The sequence below is a fragment of the Pinus tabuliformis genome, chromosome 2_2, assembly GCF_031772625.1.
Source record: "Pinus tabuliformis cultivar Carrire ecotype Pingquan chromosome 2_2, CPIR1, whole genome shotgun sequence".
NCBI classification, from domain to species: domain Eukaryota; kingdom Viridiplantae; phylum Streptophyta; class Pinopsida; order Pinales; family Pinaceae; genus Pinus; species Pinus tabuliformis.
Window position 1 is genome coordinate 478,776,728 of NC_142300.1, and position 15,077 is coordinate 478,791,804.

Here is a 15,077-nt window from a genome sequence, read left to right on the forward strand (position 1 = left end):
AAATAAATAAAATAAATATAAATATAAAATAATTAAATATTAATTAGGTTAAATGGTCATTAAGTTAGGTGAAAAGGCATGTCTAAAAGACATGCCCATTCATGAAAGGTCACCTACTGAGGTATAAAAGCAGGGCCTCATTGTAACATTCAAAACATCTTATATCAACTTATACAATTTTATATATTAATAAATTATTATTTACAAATACCTGCATGTATTTTAACATATTAAATCTCCAAGCTATCAGTTTTTATCCTTCACGTGAAACTATTTCTATTGGAAATGTGAAAGGACCAATTACAGGAAATGGCATGAGATTCCTCACAAAGATGGGGTGCAAAGGAGGAGGACTTGGTCTTAATGGCCAAGGCATAACTCAGCCATTTGAGGTTGTGCGATGACCTCAATTTGCAGGCTTGGGATACACCAAAGGAGAATGCTCAAAGGTTTCAAAAGCTTCCGAGAGATTGTTGAACTCGTCGGGGAAAGAGATTGACAGTAAATATTCACCATCATCCCATGGAAATACACATTACAGAGAAAGAGATGAGGAAAGCTCTCATCGCCATAATTTCTCCATAGATAGCCAAGAAAGGTATAACAAGTCTCAATATTTGAAAGTTCATTTTGAGTAAAAGCATGTTAATGATTAACATAACTCATGACATCAGAAAACATGTAGTTCTTTTGGTTTACATAACCATATATTTGCTGAGTGTTGGAAGAGAATGGTAGCACGAAAGAGGATAAGGCATGAAATGTCTTCTCCACAGCAGAAGAAGAAGCATGTCAAGCAGATTTGGAGGATAAAAAAATTTTGTAGTCATTGCAACAAAGGTGGTCATCAAAGAGACATATGTTGGAGGCTCCATCCATAACAACACCTTAAGGACAAAGCACCTGTGCATAAACCAATCAATGAAAATGTTCAACAAGAAAATCCACCACATTCATCATGGTTCACTTTGTTGAGTAAGAAATGGTTTTTCTAGATTGGGTAGCTTATCATGGCTGTATTTTTTGAAATCACATGTTGCAGTTTAAAATGTAAAAGTGATGATGTGTTTTACATCACTTATTAAGAAACAATGATATTTTGGCCTTGTTTTCATAGCTAAGGTATTATTTCCATTTTGATGTAAACTTGACCACAAAGTATGTGTTATAAACTCGTGGCAAGTATGGGATGCTTGGGTCATTAGTTGGTCATGTAAAATAAGCATGTAATTTGCATAAACGTACTACAGGTTTGTAGAGGATGCAGGTGTCAGCTCATCACTTATGGCTCCAAAGAACAAAAGTGAAGGAGAAGGAAGGGTGACCTATCAGGACACTTGTGGTGCAGATGATGTACAAAGTTGCAGATTATTGTCATGCTTTTGGAGGACCAAAAGCTCCTCAGTGGGGAGGATTGATCCAGGTGGCTCCAGACACATGCAGAAGTCCAAGAGGGCTCAGAAATGGTCAAAATTCAAAGTGGTCAAATTGCAACAAAATCAGCACCAGATCAAAGTGCTCGTCGCCCTAATTCCAACAATGCGAACATCACTCAAATCCGAGCTCATATGGAGAAGATAGGGCTAGTCAAATTTCAGGGTTGACTTGGCCAAGTGGCAGGGTTAATGGACCTACAAATTGCACTGACAACGATCACCGGAATCCAGCCTCCGGAGCAGGCACCCAATGGCCCTTAAAATCAACCAAATTAAAAATGTATTGTTTTTTTTATTAAATATATATATATATATATATATATATATATATATATAGATATGTATAAAATAGGTGGTGTGCCATGACCCCCGCCACCTCCTTCAGTCCACATTGTATTAAAATGGGGTGGTAGGTGGCCAAACCCCGCCACCCCCAGACCATACCACAACGACCATTAAATATATTAAATAAGAGGTCGACGGGTATCGAACCCTCACTGGCCACGTGGGATGGCCCGCCACCATGCGGTAGCCCCATCCCATTTTCAAACAAAAAACAATGCATATTTAAACCAACCACAATGTAACACATTGTATTAAATTAGGCCGACATCGTTACAATATATACCATATATATATTACTCTGTTGCATTGACCGCCAAAAGAATCCAACTAAAACCCTTAAAAACACATATTTATGTCTGCCATAGGGTTTGAACACTACCTTCCCATCAACTACTTACATTTTTTAGACAACATGCCAACGACTTTGTCCTTGGCAACTCCGCCATTGCAAGATTACTTTAGCTTGAATCAATTGCTTGGACGAGGGGGTCGATGGACCAATAGAACGGAGGACATCGAATGGAGGCCGTGAGACCAACGTGCCTATTTAGAATCATGACACAATCCATAGAGGCAGAACCATGATGACACACATTTTGAGATAGAGAATCTTTTGCAGAGAATATTCCTTAATGCCTGAAAGATTCCATAGGGAGGTAAATTTTCATTTTATCAGACTGATATGAAGTTTATAGTCATTTTAACCATTTCACAATGAACGTGATGGTGAAATCAGAATCACCATCTAAGAAGAAAAGTTTCATATTCACGGTAGAGCAGAATGTTTGAAGAATCTTAAGGGAATCTTCCATATTCCTTGGAGGCGGAAGTTCGCTAGAGTCAGAATGCAACCAACTTTATACTCAAAAGTGTCAGAATCTCACACAGATCATGATGGAGAGATCAAATTTGTGATCTAAGTTGTAGATCTCGAGTTAGCCCAGAGATCAGAATCTTTGGAGAATCATGGGGAATCTAAAATATTCTTACAGGCCCAGATTTTGACAGTGTAAGAATTCGACAAATGGAAAGTCAATTTTACACCTCTCGACGACAAAAATTCAGTGGTGTAGTCAGTTTTTTTAGCTGAGCCTTCCATTTTTTGGCTAACTTTAGAGGTGTAGGTACATGAATCAGTCATGTCATGTTTCCTTCATAATTACTGAGATGATGTATTATGTTTTGAGATCCTTGTTTGATGTTATGTTGTGGGATTGATTTTGCCACATTATGTGAGATGTATTTAGCTTTTATTGCTATGTATTGTGCGTAACTATGTTGAATGGATACTCATTACCACATTTTGTGAGATCATGTTAAGTTGTTATGCTGAGAGGAAGCCTTCTTGAGTGAGAATTCCTATAAGCGGAACATCTCGTGGGGAGACAAGCCACTCTTCATTGAGGGTAGATGTCGTTTCTATGACATAGAGTCTTCCATGTACATCATCATCTCTTTTAGCATTATATGAAGCGGCTTCCACCATCTTGACACGAGGCCCAAAGACGTAGTCCACCCTAGATGAACTCCATTATCAAATGTCTTGTGTTTTGATTTGTTGGTCGTTGTCATGTTTCCTCTTGTTTAAGCATGCACATGTGGTTCTTTTATGATCTTTTAAATGCAATTCTAACAACATCACAAAAGTAAAAGATCTTGGATGATTCTGATAGCCGAAGGAACCTAGATCAAGGGAGGACTGTGATGTCCCCAATCCCCTGAGCCTGGTGATATCTTTCCACTAGCCTAACCTGTCTTCTTTAGGCTAGAAAAAGATAGATTATTAATGGGATAAAATGAGTTTTTTCCAAACTCACTATGATATTACTATTATAATAAAAGGAGAAAATTATTATTAATAAGAGGGGGGAGGTTATTATTAATAATAAAAGGAGGAAAGAGTTATTTGGAGGGATAATTAGAATTAATCAATAAAATAATAAGAACGAAATTTCTAGAAGACGTGACAAATTATTTTAAAAGGGATAATGGAGGCCATTTCAAATCTTTTTATTTCTGGTAATTTTTCATTGTGTTTTGGTTCAAGCTCAAGCGAATACCTACAAGAGGGTTTTAGGCAAGATCCTCAACTAGTTTTGGTGGAAAATCTCTACCATTGTAGCTAGTACCTTACTAATTTTAGTGGATTCCATATGCCACCCTAGTTGGTCCATTACAAAAGGTGATTTTTTTTTATCGAGTTTGGAATCGCACTTGATCTTCAGGTACCAAAGAAAATATTTTTGGCGGGTTTGTATAATTTGCAGGTGTCGATCTCTCTTTCCCCAAAAGGCCAAGTTACTCTAGCAGTTATATAGATTCTTAGAGGCCAAGTTAATTTATTTCATTTGTTTGGTTTGCCATTGTGATAAAGGTCAATAACCTTGCATCTTTGTAGCGTGATCTCCCTTGTTGGCATACCAAAATCTCTTATAATTCTGGATGTTACCATTATAAAATTGGCAAAGAAGATTATATTGCATTTTCTGGGCATTATTGTTATTATTTGGTAGACGATAATATTTGTATTTCTGAGAAGTGAGCACTATTGTTACCAGGCTAGCAGACTATATCACACTTGGTAAGGGGGCAAAGGACCTTGCACGAAAGAGACCAAATACCATCATTTTCTAAGTGTGATTGCTGGGTTTGAGCAGGAAACCTTACATAGGCCAAGAGCACCTGAGATGAGGGTCATAATTCTAGCAGATTTCATCATTAATATGTTGATAATATATTTCTGTGGGAGGGATGATATTTCAGGGGTGACTGTTCTCATATTTGGCACCATATATCAGTGTTTTGAGGAGGACAGGTTGGAGATCAATGATAATATTATGAAGCTAAGATAATATGTATGTTTCCTACAACAATTTGAGGCCAAATTCTCTATACTAAGTAGCATCATTAAAGGGTTCGGAGTTTATGAAGGAGGCTAACATTATGTACCTCCTTTCTGAGTTTATACGAATCTATACCAGTGGGCCGAGATTGGTCAAAAGTTGTCACCAAGTGAAACTCCAATTTTCTTGATCCTCCTATATTGTAATATCTCTCCAAATTAAGCAACAAAATTAATTATTTCCTCTTGTTGTAGTATTTTCCTTACTATGCACGCCAAGCATTTGATGAAATTATTGCACTCTCACTGTTTGTAAAAAAATTTCAAATAAAGTTTGTTTATGAAGGAAAATTTTGCATAATTTAGAATTTGTACATCACATATCAACTAATAACATGTCATATCTTCAAATCTAATTTCACCATGAAATCAAGGAGCCAAAAAATACGACACTTAACCTACTTTCTTAGTTACAACAAAATCTAAACTATGAATGAACAACTATAACTAGAGAATTCCAACAACAAATTTCTTCAATCTGAGGCTACATCAAGAGTTGGAGAGGTTTTAACTTTTTACCTTACTCATAACATCCTCTTATTGGACCAATAATTCCCTTTTACAAATAATATTCCAGTAACAACATAAAATGGCAATCTTTGCAAAATCCTAGTCATCCATGCAAAAGAAATAATAAGTGGAGAAACCTTACATTGAAATTTACCATTAACTTCTTTGGAGAATTAGATGCAAGTCTTTGGAGATTTGGACAAAAGAGTAACCCTTACTGTAGTAACTTAGCTGATCAAAAGTGCGCGTGATATTTATTTTTCCCTTCAAGTCCTATGTGATGTTGACAGAAAAGCACTTGGCAGTAGCCAAGGTTTAAGACCTAGAGGCATAATTAATTGGTTGGGGCATGATGTAATCATGTAAGCCTTAGGTAATTTTCCCATAAGAGTACACCCTATTGTGGCAACTTAGCCAAATGAAAGTGCATGTGTTTAAATATTCACCCTTTAAAAACAATCTCACCTATGAAAATAATCTGCTTGTACTACCTAATGTGTTCACGCTAGTTCTAATGTGTCTCGAGTTTGATGCAAACACTAAAATACTTTAGATAACCAACTTCAAGATCAAGTGTTCCGACGGTGACTATAGCATTCAGCGACAAAAATGATTAGACAAACATCATAAATTTGGATTTTTCAAAATTAAAATAAGCCAGGGTTTCAAATCTATTGGGTTCATTGCAGGTGTGAAAACAACATATGTCATTATGCCAAAGACACGCGTATTGACTTGATTTTCATTGCTATTGCAAAGATTTATTTGACCTCCTCTTCCCCTCAAAAATTTGAAAAAACGAAAAATTAAAGGAGTAATATATGGAAGGGTACACACCATTCCATCTACAATTTCCTCTGACTCACTAGCAATGGCCGTTTTGGTCCTCCGCATGGATTTATATATTTTTCCCCATTCTACTATGCAGTGACCTTCAGGTTGGAAAGGATGCAGTTGGTTGTAAGGTGATTCGATCACGAGGGCCCTGACATACGAAATTAAGAACACTAGAAACCTTCGATGTAGATATTTTCGATCTAGATACCCTCCATTTCTAAGGAATTTTGTTTCAAATGGAATCGGAAAAAAATGTGAATGCCTCTTGCAGCCTAGGGAAAGCTTCAAATTGAAAGTTTGTGACTCCATGAAATCTAAAATTGCAATTAGTTCCTGAGAAGTCGATGACCCTTCCTCTTGTGAGGCCACTCTGAGAATTTATAAAGCTTTTATGCGAGTTGGAGTTGGGATATTAGGTATAAAATAACATTAATGAAAAATTTACACATTTGGTAGCCTAAGCACGAGTCTGGTTTCAAGGAAGACAATTGATTATGGCGGGAGGTTTATTTACTTTTCTTTTTTTTATATGACTTTTAAATTGGTAGTTATCTTCCATATCATGTTAAATATTTTTTCTATATTGTAAATTCAAAAATATCGATATAATTTATATAATTTTTAAATTTTGTAAATGGAATATAAATCAATTTAAATGTTTTAAAAAATTCACACATATTTAGTCTTAAAGAAAATATAACTAATATAAGAATGGATAAATTTATGGGCTTGGAGTATGTCCTAAAACTACTTTTTCTTGGCTTAGAGCTCGTTTTCTTCAAACATGAGGAAACAAGCTAATGACCCAAGACCTAGAGGCATCTGGAAGGAGTGAAAGCATGCCCCCTTATGGACCACCAGTGGGTAATTACATGTGGCATGGTTTTCCTTGAATAACAATGATGAGTCAACCTGCATTAGCAGATATCAACCAGTGATGGTTGTCCCCTTTATTGGTTTGACAATTGAGTTATGATAGGTTTTTCGACTATTTAAAAAAATCTTAATATTGCAAGATAACCAAAAATACCATTGAATTAATATTTACACAGTTAAAAATTGATAAAATTTATGTATTGGAAAAATACCAAAAATAACAATGAAATTGATATTTGCATAGGGTTGTTTATGAGGCATAGAACAGATGATGACAAGGTGTTGTGTTAAGGCACTTTGTGGTGTAAAGGTCGTCGATACGAAACTCGATGAGTAAAAATCCATCCATGCTAAGGGTTGGTGCATGCGGCCCATACTAGATGCAATCCAGATTTTGATGGCTTAGATGCCCCTGGGTCGCGACTACTTAAGCCACAAGCTAGTTGTGTAGTGATTTCAAGACTCACATAAACTTGCAAACAAAAGAAATATTTACACAAAGTTAGTCTATGTGATGTAGAGCAGATGAAGATAGGTGTTGATGATGATTTTTGTCAATGCCTTCTAATTCAATCTTGACTATATCTCTTGCCTTACCGCGCCTAATTTTGTGCCTTGGTGCATGCGGCCCATACTAGATGCAATCCAGATTTTGATGGCTTAGATGCCCCTGGGTCGCGACTACTTAAGCCACAAGCTAGTTGTGCAGCGATTTCAAGACTCACATAAACTTGCAAACAAAAGAAATATTTACACAAAGTTAGTCTATGTGACGTAGAGCAGATGAAGATAGGTGTTGATGATGATTTTTGTCAATGCCTTCTAATTCAATCTTGACTATATCTCTTGCCTTACCACGCCTAATTTTGTGCCTCAATTTCACCTCAATTTTGCAATCTACCAAGTTTAAATCAACATAATTTGAATTCAAATTAATAAAATCATTATCTCTATGAATCTATTGTGATAATTAACCATGGAATGTAACAACACCATAACAAATAGTGTGTCATCTCTCTAAGATGTGAGGAACAAATTCCTATTAACCCTTAAAACCCTTCTATATCAATTTGAAACTCTCTTTCTGTCCCTCCTTCCAAAGGGTGTATAAAACTATTATATATGTTAAACTTATACTCTATATTGTATAAAAATATTATAATTTTTGCGTTATAGATGGATTCATAGACCCCTTTAAAGGGATTGTTGAATCCACCTACCTAAATTTTAACATTGCAGACATATTTAGAGACAATGGGGCCTTTAAATTTTAACACTGTAGATGGATTCAATGACTAGCATATGTAGCACAATTAAAAATGACTAGCATAAATGACTAATTCATATACTTGTTGTACTTGTTAGTTGGTCATATTTTGCTCTTCGACTACAGTAGTCATTTACGTTAATCATTTTTAATTTTGTCACTTATTATCTAGTCATCTATTTTAGTCCTTGACTAAATTAGTCATTTAAGTTAGTCGATTTTAGTTGGGTCACTTATTATCTAGCCATATATTTTATCCCTAGACTAAATTAGTCATTTTTTGTTGGGTCACTTAAAATTGCTCAAATTTAGTAGTAATTCACTTGAAATAATTGTGGTGACTAACTATTTTAGTCACGTAGTGTTGGCTTATTGGGGCTTGACTCAAGTTCGGAAGAGTTATTAGCCAAACAAATCCCACAACTACCGGCCCTTTTGGCAACAGTCCGTGGAGCGCAGACTGAGGTCTCACCCAAGGTAGTAGGAGAGGGTGCTGGAACCAGGTTTCCGCACCCTTGGGATGTCTTGATGTGGTCTGGAGGGATAGCAAACCGCTCTACGGCTTCGTGCCACTCTGTACTGTTGTGGGTTTTTCGCGTAGATCCGCAAAACTGTGTTTTCTTATTAATGATTTATTACAGATCTGATCTTCTTCTTATAGTCTTTAAGCAAGCATTTAACAGATAAACCCAGTGCGCGCAGTCATAGCTTACAAAGAAAAATATGATGCATAAGTTCAGAACATAAGCAATAGATAGATTCGCAACAAAAGCACACAATGTTCCAACAATTCTTATATTTATTTGTCTTTCGTCAATACAACCAAATCCACCCTGCGCACTCAGCTACAGGGGTCTGCGCACACAGCTGCGTACTCTACCCAGTCTCTACGCACATAGCTGCAGAGCCTCTAACTCTCTACCAACACCCTTGACTCGGACTTACAGACGCTGAGCAAATATCGCCTTCATAAACCCATAACATTCAAGATCCAACTCCGAAACTTAACTACCTTCTACACCTAGAGCCTTGCTCTATTTATACATTTCCATGGTTCGCGGACCCTGGATAGGCCAACTCACTTCCTATTATTTTATATTATTCTTGGGCGGACAACCCTTTGACTTGACTCATTATAATTCACACTCTACGCACCTCGCAGAGCTTTTACCATACTTTTACCCAAAATTGTGGGCTTTAAGCCCCAAAACCATTACGCGAGCCCTCCGCTACCCAACAAGCCCCCAACACAATCATCGTGACTCATCTCGAGTCACTCAGCTGGTGCAACCATCTTCGCGCAGAGGTCATCCAGCAACTTCTATGCTTCGCTTGCATCCGTAACAAACTTTTCCACCATCTGCTGTATTTGTTCTACGCGTGCCACCGATGCATCAGTATCAGTTTCTGTTGCTTATCCAGGTTCATATACTGCTTGCATGTGTGCTAAATTTCCCTCAATGTTGGTGGAGACCACGAATGCCTCATCAAGCCACGGTTGGATGCGTTCTTTAAGCACTACTTCTTTTTGCCGAGCGGTGTCAACTTGTGCCTTGAGAACCTGGGCCTCCTTCATTTTGGCTAAGCGTTGTGTAATAGAAACCATATATGCGGTCCCTCTAACATTATCATAGGCTTGTTGTAGCTCTCGTGCCTCTGTTTCCAACCGTTGTACAGTGGGGTCTTCCTGTAGTGAAGTGAGCGTAATGAGTGACTGATCCAACAATTCCAAGCAATCTTGGACAGCGTGCTTTATCACTTCCAGTCCTACCTGAATTTCTCTGTGGTGCTACTCTCGGACCTTCGGAGGTGTGGGAGGCTACGTCTTCAGCCTTAGCTCCGCAATTTGTAAATTTAATTCCCACTGGGCTTTCACAGCCTCCTCTTAGGCCGTCTGGAATCCTACGGCCATGTAATGAATCTTGTCAGCTATAGTAAGTTCCGCTAAGACAGCCAACTCGGGTACCTTACTACAAGCCTCGACCACGGCCTGTTCTACTTCCTTGTTGTGTGCGACCAATTCATTGTGTTGTAGACAGACCTTCTCCATATTTTCATTTTGCTCCATTAAGATTTGGAAGGCGCGGCCTTCCCTGGCACGAAGTTCATCAGTCACCCCATCCTGCAGTTGGTATAGGGTTTCTCTAGGAAAGGAGACCAAATTCACCCACAAATTCTCATGTCACCTTCTGCTTCTACTAAGAAAGCGCCTGCTGGAAACACTGAAGTGTTCATTGTGGGGTTGCGCACCATCTGCTCAGCTGCGGCTGTGTCATCTGCTAGGTTTGGTATCATCCCTCCCGAGGGTCGCACCTGTAATGCTTGTAGCTGAGCTCTGAGCTCCCCTAACACAGTTGTATGCTTTGTCATCAGATATTCCAACACACCTGGAGGGATATTGTGCGTTGGTTCACTGCAGTCAAGAAATTCTTTCTCCAAGGACTTTACGATTTTGGACTTTTTGCGCGGATGTGGCGATTCCTTGGTGCGCAGCCTCTTCCCCTGGGACAATTTCGTGGGCCAATCCATGTGGTCCTATGTCTCTGTTTCCTATGTATGTCCTATTCCTAAGACATTTCATGATCTTCCGTGATCTCCTTGGCTATTAGTTCTGTGGTCGCTTCCTGCTATGAAGCTGCTGTTTGTCCCTGACGTGTCTTCTCCGCCAGTTTAGTGAGGCACAGCTGGATTTCCTTCTTTCGCTACTATGCTGCCATCTTTTCTAATACGGCCACGTCCAGAGCATGCCACTCTAGAGGCCATACTGCCAGTACCTCATAAATTGCATTGTACATTGCAATGAACGGAAGCTTTACCCATGTTCGTTTTGGATCCTTCCGCGCCCGAACATATAGGTTATGCATGTCCACTTTGAACTCGACTGTGCTTTGCAAATTTTTGTATACTGTCAAGGATAGCCGCAGTCTACGAGCGATCCATGTCCGGATACTTGCCTCCATGAATATCCAAAATACCTTGATGTCACAAAGCCTTGTGGCGTCCTTTGTGGCGCAAAGCGAGGTATACCGCACTGCTTCAGGTAGGTTCTTCTCATGCTGGGAAACTGGCTACCCTGCGGTAGTTCTCCGAAAACCAGAAGGATTGATAGTAGCAACCATGCATAATGGAAAGTCTTACCTTTCTCCTGTGCTTCCTTACAATTGATCAAAAATTCGTCGCATAGGAACTGCGCCCCGTTGAACTGAACTCCTTCTGCACACTACTCCGCAAGCGCAATGACAGTGGCTAGTACCTCATCTGCGCGAAATTTCCTCATAAGTTTACTAGCCAGTAGCTGGGTGGCGACTCACACCCCCTGGTCTTTGATGCTCACTATGACATACCCGCACTTCCACTTTTGCAACTTATATTTAGCCTTCATTGCTTTGGCGAGACCCACATCGCTATTAGTGCTGGCTATGTCTGCGAGGTCGCTTCCTTTAGTAGATAGATGGGTAAGTCAGTGTACTAAATCAGTCGTGATGGGAATGGACTCCTCCAACCAGAGATACCCATCATGTACAAAACATAATAACTGTTGGATAATAAAAATGGTGATGGTCGCATGGTGATAGTGGGGTATCCACCTCAGATTGAGTAATCTCGCCTGTTCCACGCCCCATAGCCACCTCCGCTGCATTAATTTATCTTCGGCCAACCGAGGGAACTTCTCAATATCTACAAGGTCCCAATCTTCGAACTTGATACTTGGTATTTGGCCCAGCGGCAGACCATCAAATCTAATCTCATCCGAGAGAAGCGGGGTTTGAAGCGTACTCTTTGCGGCGTCCAGGTCCTTTGGTATCTTAGCTGTCCCATGCCATGGAGAGATATACGGTGGTAGCAACGGTATTTGGACAGCGTCCTCGGCTTCTTCGTCCTGTGCTTCAATCTAAGCGACCAGGTCATGCAAATCTTCCTCGTCTTCGTCGATTTTAGTGGTGATTTCTTTGCCCTTTTCTGCCATTGATAGTTTACTGAATCTCGGTGATACTCGAACTGGTCCCATAGTCTTCTTGTCTTTTCGAGGTCGCTGCGTGCGAGGGGACTTTGGAACTTCAAGGGCAGTAGCTGCTTCTGCCGTGTCCTCCTATGCCGGATGTAATTCTTCTGCAAACATTGCTCGCGTTCTAGCCATAGTACTCATCAAAGGCCTATTAGTTAGGTGGTTATTGTTCTGTACCAGCTCAAATATCAAATATTCTAGTGATGGCGAAGGGTTTTTGTAGGACCGCTTGAGTTTGAATGTAACCCTTCCCTATATGGTCGATGCATTAATGTCTTCTTGGCAGCAGATCTTTTCGTATCTATCTCAGAACTCCTACCTTAATGGCCTGTCGCCCGCTCCTCTCTGCCATAATCCAAACTTCGTGTCGTGAATAGTGGCATTAACGGTCACCTCCCAGTGTTTCAACATGGCAGCACAACCCCCTTGGCGCGGTCGCGCTCAATACTGCATATTGATACTGCGCGCTATGTCCGGGCCGTGCAACCTCCCTACAGACTTCTTTATAGTCTTGTGCCCTCTTCCAACTGTGTGGGACGCTGAGACTGGGCCTCCTACAGATAGTCAAGTGGGTGCGCCCCTTGTGCGAGGCTTCCATTTTCCTGCTAGCCTGGGCTGCGGGCACCCTTCACATATCTGTGCATTTAGTAGCGCGTCGCGTTCTGTACTCCTCCATTCAGTAGGGTGCAGTCGCAACCATGATAGCAGGGTCGCAGTTCATTCTAGTATCGTAGGAGAGCCAGCCAAGTCTTGTTCCTGTTTCCTTAAATTCATGTTTCCCATTTGTGCGACTCCTCTTCTAATAGCTTCATGCAACTACTTACGGTCTTCGCCTAGGTTAGTCCAAACTACTGGGGCAGTGAGAGAGGAAATATTCTCCGCCGTTCGGTTTTCATCTAACTTGGGTGCAGATACGATCAACTTCACACGTTGTGCATTGTTTACGGTCCTAACGGCCCATTGAACCCTTGATACGCACGGTTTTAGTTGCAGCAATAGCTACATCCTTCGTCGGTGATCGACACCCAAACCACTCCATCCTGGCTACCTAACCCACGGTCGACGCTGAGGACCTCCCTCCCATACTTGCAACTGCCTTTTGCATTCGCGCTTGTTCCACCTAATTTTCCGAGGTGTTGTCCACCCTTTTGCGCGCAACACCACTTTCGGGCCATTGTCCTGCTGCCGCGTCATAGTTGTAGTTCCCCAGCGGTCTACACCCTTCTCCTCATTTGTTGCACCTTCACTTGCTGGTAGCATCCTTACTTCGGTCGTCACGTGCCATAGTGATCTGACCATCAGGTTACAATTTAGCGTCATTACCTCATGCAGTCGATTATGCCAACATTCTACTTCTTCATCCGAATCCAACATGCAGGAAATATCGCGTTCCCATGAACATCTGCCATCCTCTATTGGATTCACCCGATCCTGATCCTGCATTATGATCTGGTAAATACAATCCTGTTCATCGTCACTATCTTCATTGCGCACAGGCTCAGTGTAGCGCGCCCCTTCGGCTGGATCTAGTGGAACCACAACATGGAGGGACTTTTTCTTGAATATCATTTTTCGTCGCTTTAGGTTGATGACTCCATTCATATCCGTGGCCCAGTCTATCCCTAACAATGATACGGGTTACTTTCATCCACAATTTCGATCACTTCAAAATCTATCTGGGTGCTCGCACCTTCAATGTCTACTATAACTCCTTGCGGTCTCCCCATAGGCAAGATCTTCTGTTGGTTCACCATCCGTAATTGAATAGGAGACTATTGTAGCGCGGGCCTGCCCATACACCCCAAGTCTGTTTAGGTAGCACATTCGCATCTAGCCCTAAATCCAAAACAACCTGATCCATCTCATAGTCACCAATTTGGGAAGTCAACCGCATTTCCCACTCGGTGCACAAAGCATGCTTGCCTATTTTCCAGATCATGCGCGGTTCACCTGACCCTGCGCATTTAGTTATCAACTCTTGCAACCCATTAACTTCTTTATTGTCCCATAGTAGCTTCACGCATGTTTCTACAAAGGTAGTTAACATGGAAGGACCCATTTCCAGCTCAGCTTGATCCTTGCTGCCTAAAGTAGAAGCCTCCGCGAAGCTCTTCTTAGCCTCCATAAATGTTTCTTTTCTTTTGCGCGTTCCAAATCAAAATTAGGTTGCTTTGTAAGGGCATTGCAAACCCATGTATCCTCCTCGGGTTGCTTCCCCTTATCTTCTCCTGTAGTGGCACCACTTCTAAGTACCATATTCACTTTAGGGTCCTCTTCGCGTGGTTTAGCCTTCATCATTTGGACGTTCTAAGCAGGAGTAGTCGGAAGCACCCCTTTTTTGTGCATTTATGCAATTAGTGTGGGGCAATCCACTATTTCATGATCAAATTGGTAACAGTAAGGGCAACATGTCCTGGTCGGATTTGTGCAATCACGCACGTAGTGCTCAGGTCCTCCACAATTGTAGCAGATTAATTGTCCACGCCCTCATCCCGGTCCCATTCCTTGTCCCTGCCCACATCCCTGGAATCCACCGTGCGCTATTGCTACAGCTGGATCCTAACCTCGCGCCTCTGTCTGCATTCTGTAAGCAGGTGTTCAATCCATCAGTAATTCATAACTTTGGTAATTTCGTTCGTCATGGCCCATCGTTCTACAAAAATTGCAAAATAGCTGCTGGGGGGGCTGTATAAGTTTCTGCAATAGATGATAGTTGTCTGTATTGTGCTTTCCTCCCACCTGACAGATCGTGCACCAGAGGGCGGGCACCGCGCTTGGCCCTACTTGTGCCTCTGGTCGCAATGGCATTGGTCCCCCCCTGCCACATAGTTTGCGAATACGGGGCAGTGGTCCTTATCGTGACCTTGGCCTTTGCATTTGATACACCAAACCTCTTCA